The sequence below is a fragment of the Xenopus tropicalis genome, chromosome 1, assembly GCF_000004195.4.
Source record: "Xenopus tropicalis strain Nigerian chromosome 1, UCB_Xtro_10.0, whole genome shotgun sequence".
Lineage (NCBI taxonomy): Eukaryota > Metazoa > Chordata > Amphibia > Anura > Pipidae > Xenopus > Xenopus tropicalis.
The window spans coordinates 80,106,561-80,118,753 of NC_030677.2; the positions used below are offsets into that span (position 1 = coordinate 80,106,561).

Here is a 12,193-nt window from a genome sequence, read left to right on the forward strand (position 1 = left end):
TAAAGAATCCGAAAAAATCGCAAAACATACGAAAAAAATCGCAAAGTACCGATCATTACGAAAAAAACGCAATCGGACTCCATTCGACCCGTTCGTGGGTAAGTAAATCAGCCCCTTAGGGTAGGATATATAGTAAATAGCTGCTTCAAATGCAGCAATATAAAAATATATTTTTCAATATCACTTAGCCTGTAACGTGTATTTCTATAAACAGCATATTTTATCACATAAATCTAAAATGTTAGATTTAATCTGAGCTAGGTTATATAATTTGTGATTTAACACAGAAATGTCTAAAGTTGTAGCACAACTAACCCCTCCAGTTACAGCACAGCAGCCTCCCACACAGCAGCACACCTAACCCCACCAAATACAGCACAGCAGCACACCTAACCCCACCAGTTACAGCACAGTGTTGTTTTTTTCACACAATGCACCATGTTTTCCCTATAAGTTTGCCATCCTTGTGGATGCAAATGGAGGATTCTCTTTATGTAATTGTGTACATTATTCCCAAATTGACACAACTGCAGATGCACTTTGTCACAAAATGGGTACAGTTGTGGCAAATATTTTTGAACTCTACCTGTGTACATTTCTGGTGTTCGCCAGTGCCTACCACCTCACCTGCAGGTCCTGCCTATTTCCCTGCTATTCAAGCTCCAGTGCCAGCTATCAGCCTGTCTCCTCCAGTGCTGGCAGCCCTGCCTCCAATTCCTCCCACTGTGCCAGTACCCCAGCCATCAGTTCCTGCCTCAGTGTCAGTACTTCAGCCATCAGCTTCTGCCTCAGTGCCAGTGGTTGTGCCTGATCCTGCCTTAGTGCCAGCTGTTGTGCCAGATCCTGGCAACTCTCCTGCAGTGGTTCCAGACCCTGACTATCCATCTTCTGCTGATCCTGGTCCTGGTTACCCTTCTTTCCTGGTTCCTGATCTTGGTTTTCTGTTTTTTGTTGCTATAGACTTGAAATTTCTGAACACTTTTTGGACTGCAATCTTCAAGAACTCTTTTGTAAACGCGGATTCTAGCTGGCGATATCGGTCGCTTAGACTGATTCGGCAGCTTACTGGCCCGTGTATGGGTACTAACGACAGGATTGCCCGACCGACATGTGGCCTGAAATTGGCCAGATCTCGATCAGGCAGGTTTGAAAATTAGTCAGATCGGGGATCGTATTGACTCGTTGATGCAGCCCCCGAACCGATGAACACCTATTCCCCTTCGTTCTAATTCAAATTCAAACAACACATTAGCCCGATATTGCCCACCCGTAGATGGGGATATCGGGAGAAGATCCGCTCGCTTGGCGACCTTGCAAGTGAGCAGATCTTAGCGTGTATGGCCACCTTTAGACAAATGTTTAGAAAAGGGAACTGTCAATTCTCAAGGGGGAGGGGGGTAATGTTAGGATTCAAACTCTTGAATGTATAGTTCTGGGACTGTATACTTGCCAACTGAGCCACTGGATGCTCTTAGGGACGGTCCTTGTGTACCTCGTGTTCCTCCCATCTGCTCCCTTTGCTCTGCCAATCTCATTAGCCCCATGTGCCGCTAATTATATTAAGTCCCTTTATAAGCCTGCCCCTGACCTATGTTCAGGGCTTGGTCATTGAGCTTACTAGCTGTGATCTTGCCATCCTAATTCCTGTGTTCTTGTTCCTGAGACACCCATCTGGTTCCTAGGTCCTGAGTCCATGCCTGGTTCTTGTTCTCTGCCTGGTTCCTTTACTACTGTGCCCCTCCTTGACCTGTTCTTGCATATCTCCTGGTTTTGACCTTGGCCTGATCTTCTACTTTACTTGCCAGCTGTCTGTCCTGATAAACCGGCCTGATTACTGGACACTGTTTCTGTCTGCCTATTACTCCTGTCACTGGCTGGTATATTTGTTTATATTTTTCGGCCCATAGTGTGTCACCAGTTTATTGTATCTAAGTACTTTGTACATTGTATAACTGTGAGTTAAAACCTGAAAGGGGTTGTTCACCTTTAAATTAACTTTTACTACAGTGTAAACATTAATATTCTGAGACGAATTTGTAACTGGTTTTCATTTAGCTTACTAAAAGTTAACGTAAAGGGAACCACCCCTTTAAATTAACTATGGGTTCTTACACATGCTTTCAGATAAAGATTCCCCTCATATTATAATATACAGGTTTCAAAGCAAACTAGATTAGCCGCAATAGTGCAAGCTAGAATGCTATATTTATTCTGCAAAAAGCTTTACCATACCTGAGTAAACAGCCCTAGAAGCTCCCTCTGCTTAAAATAACAGCTGTCATTTTAGCTTGGTCTTAACAGCTTCCATGCTGCTGGTAGCTCAGATTTCAACATAGGTGGGAGGGGGAGAGAGATATTGGAAGTGGGAGCAGGAGAAGGGAGGGGGAGAGAGGAGCAATCTGAGCAGACTCATGCCATGCAAGTATTTTTTTGAGAGAAGGAAGCCTAATACCGAAGAACATTTGTAGACAAAAAAAGAAAAGAAATACTGGGGCCGATTCACTAAAGGTCGATAACGATTATCACATGCTTTTTTGCGTTAAAAAGCATGCAATATATAAGTCCCGATTCATCAAAGTCATTTCACATGCGTTATGATTCATATTACATGCGCACATGGGCGTCCGCAGAAAATTTTCCAAGGGGGGGCAAGTAAGCTAGCATCATCCTGCAACAGATAAATATATATATATATTTTTTTTTTTTGCAGGATGATACTAGGGGAGGCTAAAGATGGCCCATACACAGACTGACCTACAGCTAATGTGACACTTAGTGGATTCACTGCTGACGTAAAAAGTTAACCTCCCAACTACCTCTTGCCGTTCCCACTGACTCCCAGGGATACTGTACAAAAGTGCGGGTGGGGGTGCTTTTTTTTTTTACCCTAAAATGTTTAGTATTAGTAGTAAAAGTATTCATACGCGCACTTCTGTTAGGGGATCTGCAAACATTTGTGTTTGGGATCAGTTAGCTTAAAGGGGTAGTTCGCATTCGAATTCACTTTTATTTTTAATGGTTTTTCAGTTATTTAGCTTTTTGTTCAGCAGCTCTCCATTTGGTATTTCAGCAGCTATCTGGTTGCTAGGGTCTTATTTACCCTAGCAACCAGGTAGTGATTTAAACAAGAGATGGGAATATGAATAGTTAAGGGGCCTACTTGGAAAAATAAGTAATACAAAATTATAATAATAATACAATATTTTTTGGCCCCCATTTGAAATCTGTATAGAGGCAGAAGAGAAAGGCAAATTATTCAAAAAAATTAATTAGGAAGACCAATTGCAAAGTTGCTAGGAATAGGCCATTTTATAACATACTAAAGGTTAACTTAAAAGTGAACCACCCCTTTAGATGTGTTTATGTTAGTTTTATAGCAAGAAAGGCAGTGGGTACTGACTCCCCATTATATACAGTGAGACGCAGTCTGTATTTACAAACCCAGCACATTATATACAGTGAGAAGCAGTGGGTACTGATGGCAGATATTCAGGCCCTGGCACTATAACACTGGCACTGATACACAACATTGGCCCCACTGTAACTTACTATAAATGAACAAAACAATGACAAAAAAAAAAAAATAGTAAGTGCAAAAAACAACAACACATTTATAAACTCACAATGAGCTTTTTCAGAGGGAAAGAGTTAACTTACCCTCCATGTGTTAGGGTAGGGGATAGATTATAAATTGAACAATTTAATGTCAGCTAGTGATTCTTTAGAACTGTATAGTACCTGTGTATAGTACCTGGGTATAGTGCCTGTGTATAGTACCTGTGTATAGTACCTGGGTATAGTGCCTGTGTATAGTACCTGGGTATAGTGCCTGTGTATAGTGCCTGTGTATAGTACCTGGGTATAGTGCCTGTGTATAGTACCTGGGTATAGTGCCTGTGTATAGTACCTGTGTATAGTACCTGTGTATAGTACCTGTGTATAGTGCCTGTGTATAGTACCTGTGTATAGTACCTGTGTATAGTACCTGGGTATAGTGCCTGTGTATAGTACCTGTGTATAGTACCTGGGTATAGTGCCTGTGTATAGTACCTGTGTATAGTACCTGTGTATAGTACCTGGGTATAGTGCCTGTGTATAGTACCTGTGTATAGTGCCTGTGTATAGTACCTGTGGGATGAAAACTGCAGCAAAAGTTGAGAGTTGGTTCTTAGGTAAAGTTACAGCTGCAGATTCATCTTTTCAGTCTTTATTTCTGTTTCCAGTTTGCAAAATCTCCCGATCCCTGTGTGCATCTGTGCTCTGATTGGTCAATTTTACTGTCTGTCAAGGAAGCTGTGCTCTGATTGGTGAATCCACAAGAAGAAAGATCCAATCGGAGCACAGCAAAAACGGGCTTGAGGGGAAAGTGCAGAAACGGAGTAAGGTTTTTGTTTTTTTTGCTACTTTTCCAGGGGGGGGCAAGTGCCCCCTCTTGCCCCCTTCTGTGGACGCCCATGCATGCGCAAAAAAATGCACTATCACAATGTGATATTTACCTCGCATTGCATTAATTTGCGCATGAAAAAAATACTAACGCATGATTCACAAACACATATGAAGAGTTAAACAGGCTAAATATCGCATTAGTCTGTGCGAATATTAACACCTAATTGGGGCAGGCGGTACTTAAAGAAAATTGTGGTTCGTGAGCTTTTGGCAACACAACATGGACTTTGCAGTGGGATTTTTTCAAGTATGTGTTGACCCTAGAGTGATGCAGCCTCCAGTTTTCAGGGAAATGGTCATTTTCAGAACAGTAGTTTTCCGAAAGTAACGGTTACGTGCATTAAATCATGCGCTAATATAGCAAGCGACGAAATATATTGCACGCAGTGGGAAATAATGCACACAGCGGAAATCAACGGCTCGTTTTATCACCCTTTAGTGAATCAACCCCACTGTGTTTCTTTTTTATAGCTGTATTTGCATAGAGTAGACCTTTCTGATAAAGCTTACTTGGTTTTTACCTTTCCTTCTCTACCAACCAGGAGTCTATGTTTTACTGTTTATTAGGTTCTAATTAACATAGTAACATAGTAAGTTGGGTTGAAAAAAGACATACGTCCATCACGTTCAACCATAATGCCTATATATAACCTGCCTAACTTCTAGTTGATCCAGAGGAAGGCAAAAAACCCATCTGAAGCCTCTCTAATTTGCCGCAGAGGGGAAAAAATTCCTTCCTGACTCCAAGATGTTATAAATAGTTTCTAAAAAACAGCTTTCTTTACTGCATCAACCTGTTTACCTTTAGCTATAGCAATGTCATGCTTTTAGCAGTTTCTGCAGTGTGTGTAGCACATTGCCAAAAGGTTGTAATGAAGACAGACAGAGAACGTATCTAAAATCTGTGGGAAAAAAATGTATGATTTAATCTTCACAGTGTCACCTGATTGTTGTGATTTGCTTATTGTTCTGTACTGAGATTTCTATATGGTAATGTGTCATGTATTTCAGCTATGCTGTATTTTCTTCCAGTTTTATAAATCCTGTAATATGTTAATGGGCATATGTTTAATTAACTGCTTTTTGTAATGTAGGTGAGTTGGTGGCCTTGTGATGTACCTTAAAGCGGAAGTGTTCTCCCTACTCTTTTTCAGGTATGTTTATATTCACGTTTTGAAATTTCTCTGATATGTAAAATCCCCTATACGATCACTTGAGTGCATTAGCTCCATAGAAGAGGTGGGCTGGTGGCCTTGTGATGTAAAAGTGATCTAAAAGTGTCTATGTTTTCTTTACTCTTTTACAGGTCCCCAGACAGGTGCACATCAATAAAATGTTAGAAAGTTACGGTATCTCTGCCAGATGTGTTCAAGTTCTCCTGCCCGCTACTGTGACTATCCCTATGCTTGGGACCTGGCGTTTTACAAATAAGGGGTCTTTCTGTAATTTGGATCACCCTACCTTAAGTTTGCTAAAAATCATTTAAATATGAAGTAAACACAATAGGATTGTTTTGCCACCAATGTGGGTTTATGTAGCTTTGTTACCTTTAAGTACATGGCACTGTTTTATTACAGAGAAAAAATAAGCATTTGTAAAAATTAGAATCATCACTCTATGTAGATGGCCTTGCTATGATTAGGAGCTTTCTGGATTGGCCTGCAATAAAGCTGTCGGTTTTTTTGAATGGGGGCCTGGGAAGGAAATGGGAATCTGGTGTTAAGAGTAAGGGCTGTCAATCATAACTGCATGCTTGCATTGTATGTCTATTTCCATTGTTCATTATATATTAGGGATGCACCGAATCCCGTATTCGATTCGGGATTCGGGCTGAATCCTGCCTTTTTTTTGATGGGTTCGGTTTCGGGCGAATCCCCGATCCCGGCTGAACCGAATCCGAGTCCTAATTAGCATAATTAGCATCCGGAAAGGGTTAAAATTTAGGGGGGGGGGTGGTTTGCAGCACGCTATGCACGGGGCAAATTTTAACCCTTCCCAATCCTAATTAGCATATGCTAATTAGGATTCGGTTCGGGATTCGGCAGAACCCAAAAAAGTGGGTTCGGTGCATCCCTATTATATATTCTATATCTAAAACAACTTCAAGCCAGAGGAGGCACCATCTAATGTTTATTGTATGTGGGATAATATATTCAAACTATATTTCTAATTAAACATCCACTGAATATTTTGGTGATATATCATAGAAGTCAGGTATGTATTATTAAAAGCCTTTATCATCCCACCAACGATAGCCGGTGATCAGTCACTGAAATCAATCACTGTATTAGGGTTATAGGATTGTATGGTGCCTTTGAATAGACTGCAGTAGATATATCAGGGTGTAGTTTTACGGTTTACTGTATTGAATATACCTCCAGGAATTTTTCATTGCTTGATATTGCCAGTTATGTATAGTATTTTTCTACCTTATGTGATAGAACCTTTAAAACCTCCTGTAATCCTTACAGTAAACACAACTAGTTTAAACAATAACTCAGGAAGATTTAAGTGCTTCACAAAATACAATACTACATCTATTTCCATTCAAGAATTGTCAAATTCCTGGGGTGTAATTGTCAAATTCCTAACTTGCAACAACATGCTTTTTTTTTGCGGAGGTGGTACATGCATTGCATGAAAACACTGTAAAAGACAGGGACTTAGCATTCCAGGTATTGAAAGAGTCACGTGCAACAATCAGAGACACTGTGCTGGCAGTAGCATCTTGCAGTGGCAGATATTACCACAGATAAGCAAAAGCAAAACTTAATCTGCAAACATTAATACAATGCTGTAAGGTGATGTTTTTGGACTATGGAATAATGAAAAAAAAAACTTTTATTACTCAGCTATCTCTCTTTACAAACACTTGTCAGCTTATATTTTCAGGATATGTTTTTACTTTTACTGTACAGAGCATTACTTCGGTGGACTTCATCAAATCACTTAATTATCTTGTGTTTCAGACTTCAACTTTAGATTATAACGTCTGCTGGGCACCAACCATGCCTGTTTAATTCTGTACATGTATCATTAGTAGTCATGCAGAATAGAAGTATTTATGCTGATGTGCACTTAGGGGCAGAGTTATCAAAATTTGAATTTAGCATTTAAAACATAAAAACTCCACAATGTTCTTTTCATCTCTATGGGATTTTTAGAAGCGTATTTATCAATAGGTGATAAATTGATCTTCTTAAATTGCTTCTTAAAATCCAATAGGAACGAATAGAACATGATTGAGCTTTTATGTCCTTAGCCATTCATATTTTCTAATCTGGTTATCCTGTAGGAGTATTTTAAGCTGTGCAAGTCACCTTCATTTCACATGCACACATCTCACAGGTGCTTGGCAGTTGGCATATGCAGGAAGTAAGTAAATCTTTGCAATATAGGTCTGGCAAATGCAGTACCATACAGAGTCATGCAAGAAATACTTTACCCATTTAGCCTGTCTTAAATGGAAAAACAGGGTGTATGCCCTTGTTTTGGCAAGGACACAAACAAGTCTGTGTCATAAGACATTGTCTATAAATCTTAGCAGGACTGTACAATTTATTGTTGAGCGCTGGTGAGCTGCTTCAATGAAGGACATGGTGAATGTATGTAATAAAAGGCATATAGTTTGCCCAGGTGCAGTAACCAATACAACATTGGCTAGTATACTGATTAAAATGAATAATATGAATCTTCCTTTTTATTTTTGTTTACAAATAATGGCTTTTCATCTTTTGTAGAAGCTGGTCAACTCAAGAATGTGGGTTAGACAGAGTGCTTGCACAAGAGTGTTTCTAGCAGCTGGTCAACACTACAGCCTGGGTTAGACCAAGTGTGTTACGTGATTAAAATGAAATGCTAATTGCTGTTGTGATTAGACCTGTGGTGATTAGACCTGTACACAACCCTGTGGTGCCTGATATGTATAAAGAATACAACAGGTATTACATATATATATATATATATATAAGGACAGAGAGCCGCACACACAAGGACTTAACAATAAAGTGAAAAAATTTATTGAAAAAAATCCAACGTTTCGAGTACTGACTGTACTCTTCCTCAGGGACAAACTAAAAGACCATACAAACCCACCCCCCTCTATATACCCCTCCACTAAAAAAGGGTGCCAAAATCCAGTGGTTGTAACCACAGTAACAAGTGTAAACAATATAGAAATGTGTAGAGAACAGATCAGTGTCAGACAAATATATTTATTTGGTCTGTCAATACATTTTTTCACTTTATTGTTAAGTCCTTGTGTGTGCGGCTCTCTGTCCTTATATGTCCTTATTTTGGCCAGCACCCAAGGCATTTAAACCTCTATAGGGTGTGCTCCACACTTCCTTTTATATATATGTATATATATATATATATATATATATATATATATATATATATATATATATATATATATACAGTATATACTTCAGGATTACTGGAAATATGAGGCACTGGGGGATTGTAATAAAAATAGCAAGCGGTGTGTAAAATGGCGTTTTTTCTCGTAGTGTAATACTGTTCACTAAACATTTATTACATTTCGACTGTTTAATATCTGCTTGAAGATGGTGTAAATCTAAACTCGAGAATAAGTTAAGATGTTTTATTACATACATAAAAAATTTGCAGTCGTAGACCTACTGTTACAAAACATGCAAACGGTTCGCAAATGGTATTTTTGTCACAAAGCTAAAATTTTGACCATATTACATTTCCACCATAGATTCCCCCACGGGAATACCACATTATACACATTCCAGCAGGTTCCGTTTTATAACATCAAGTAGTACTCAGTGATTTTTTTTTTAGATTCTTTAAAAAAAACAGATTTCATCAAATCATGTTGTAAAAAAATGGGTAGGTGAAAGAAATATCATGACAGGTGCAGCTGAATTATATTTTATATCTATATCTATATATATATATATATATATATATATATATATAGTGAATAATGTACCCCCTATTATAGAATTGAAGGATATTATAAGTCACTGAGGCATTCCATGTGCATATGAAGGCATGAGGCCTGTCTTACAACAGTGGATATTTATTATAATACATGTGAGTTGTGACAGAAATTCTATCACTAAGCACCATGTATAAGGATAGAATTTAAAGGATATTCATGGTATTTTATATATGTATGATTTAATATATTAAACATTTGCACATATTAGTTGATCACCCTTCTTAAAGGAGAAGGAAAGGTAAAGTCACTTGGGGGTGCCAAAATGTTAGGCACCCCCAAGTGACTTTAATCGCTTACCTTCTACCCCAGGCTGGTGCCCCTGTTAGGAGAGAACAGCACCAGCCCGGGGTACCTGCAGCGCTTCCTCCTTCCTGAACGCTGATCGCGCATGCGCAGTAGAGTGAAAAGCCGAACTTTAACAGAGACGTCGGCTTTTCACTCTACTGCGCATGCGTTTGTCCAGGACAATTGGCTGCAGCGCAAGTAGGAAGGAGGAAGCGCTGCAGCTACTCCGGGCTGGTGCTGTTTTCTCCTAACAGGGGCACCAGCCCGGGGTACAAGGTAAGCGATTTAAGTCACTTGGGGGTGCCCAACATTTTGGCACCCCCAAGTGACTTAGCCTTTCCTTGTCCTTTAAGACCTTTAAGGTGGGTTGCAAAGTTTATTAAAATAGTTAAATCAAATAAAAAATAAAAATGCCTAGAGATTCTGCTTATGAGTTTGTGAATAGTTAACAAGTACCCCAAAGATAAGAGAGACTCTATTTTATTTTCAAAAACCTGAATGCAATTCTTCGCTAGCATGCACACTGAAATTCAAAGTTGTTCAACTTCATTAGCCTAGGGTTATAAATGTTTTAACATCCCTCTGTAATGAGCTTAGCAAGGTTTTCTTTGCGCTGATCTGTTCCTTTATCTGCTGCAATGCCCTGTAGCTAAAGACCTGCCTTTCAGACCAACAGGAAACGCCCCATCCACAGGTGTGCTCTCTGCTAATGTGAAAAAGGGAGTGTTTCTGTCAACTGCTGTCATGTAAACACTCCCGAAATGCACTGAGGCAGAAGGCAGAAAGGAGTGGCTTAGGTGTCCAACAACTTTGTGGCTGGATAAGTAATGTTTAACTTCCCTTTGTCTTTTATAAACTGAGGGAACAGGCAGGGCAGTTCAGCACTGTCATGTTGTTTTGGTGGCAATGCAGCGAGAAAAGTAAAATGCATTCCTGGCTTCTCTGGAGAACAAAGGTAAGAGAGATTTAAGTAGCTTTTGGCTATAGTGACTTTAACCAAGTACTGAAAAATCTCAGTTAACTGCTGCTGGTGCTTTGCTGTTTCACATATTTGTCCTTATGAAATGACCTGAAAGTTGAATGACTAACCAGGGCTGTACAAATAGTAGTGTAGTGAAGTCAGATAGCAAAGCTAAAGCAAGCAAGCAAGGATCAGCATGCTGGCTCCATGGCTTACTTGAAGATTTAATTTAGGAAATGTTTAACTAAATAATAACTACAGGCTGCATAAAATTGTTCTTGTTTGACTTTTCTTTTTGAATTTTTCATTATGAAGGACAGATGATTGTTAGCAGCGAAGGAAAAATTGCCAAATTACCTTTTCCTCTTCCCACAGTTGCTGTGAAGAACTAAGGAAGTGGTTAAACAGAGCCTTAATAATTTAAGCGCTTAAAATATTTTTAGTTACAATTTTGCTTCAGATACATATTTGAGTTTAATTATATTGTAACGAAGGGGAAGGCCAACTTGTGGCTGCCTTATGTGTATACAGACCAGGAAGTCAATAGAAGGTTACCAAGAAACAGAAGGTGCTTTTTCTACTTTCGTTCTCGAAAGCAACATTGACCTTAATGTGTAGTTTTATGTGTAGTATGAAAGGCACCTGCTGCCTCTGTGTTTTGGGATAAATTGGAAAGAATTCTAGGTAGAATATACTAGAAAATACAGATATAATAGAAATACAAGCTAAGTGATTCTCAAATCATACAGTCATACAGTGGAAGACGTCTAAGAAGGTAATGTAGTAATTTTTATTGTGTATGGTGAATTAATGCTTACATAAAGGTAGTATTTCTGTGACGCAAACAAACATTTCATTACATACAAATGTGCATTGCAATTTGAAGACTGACAGATAAAACCATTATAAATGTATGTTTAAAAATTGTAGATTACAGGACAGCATTTGCCTATGCAACAATGGGCTCCCCTCAGCTCTGAACCTCAATTTATTAACAACTGCCCACAACTGGGCCATGAGGAGTTTTTTCAAAGGTTTTCTTTCCCTGTAGGCACCATAGGGATAAAGAAAGCTACAGAAAGCTATAGTTTATTATAATGTTTGCAGTGATGAAAAGCAAATACTTTCATTTGCCTACCATCATAAAAATAGGCAAAAAATTTTGCTCAACAAAAATGTACATGCAAATACCAAACAAGCTGCAGATGTGAACACAGCTAAAACATTTGCACCAACAGACACCATTTGACATGCAAATGTTAATGCATATTCATCTCCATCTCCAAATGTTCCATTTGTTGTATCTTTAAAGGTATGTGCTATGAAAAAGGGCCGCATCCACAGCTAAAGGCAGTCATTGACCAAAATGATTTTCCAGGTACTCCAGGTGATATCTAGCTACATTCCAGTTGATTAGGCCTTAAACATTCAGTCAAATGATAAGATTTCAGTTGGATCCAGCTCATTGCTGCAATACGTTCATACAGTTTAAACACTGAGGATATTTTACAAACATAGATGCTAAA

At 38.9% G+C, this 12,193-nt stretch overlaps 1 protein-coding gene across 2 annotated transcripts in view; it reads left to right on the forward strand.

The window, feature by feature from the left end:
- The first annotated feature begins 10,433 nt into the window (after positions 1–10,433).
- The window catches only part of rassf6 (Ras association domain family member 6), a 28,267-nt gene continuing 26,507 nt past the window's right edge, over positions 10,434–12,193 (forward strand). The window contains exons 1-2 of one of the 2 annotated variants that reach the window (XM_012959542.3): positions 10,434–10,661; positions 11,980–12,045. The gene's annotated coding sequence lies outside the window, so the exon portion shown is untranslated. 2 annotated transcript variants of the gene reach the window in all.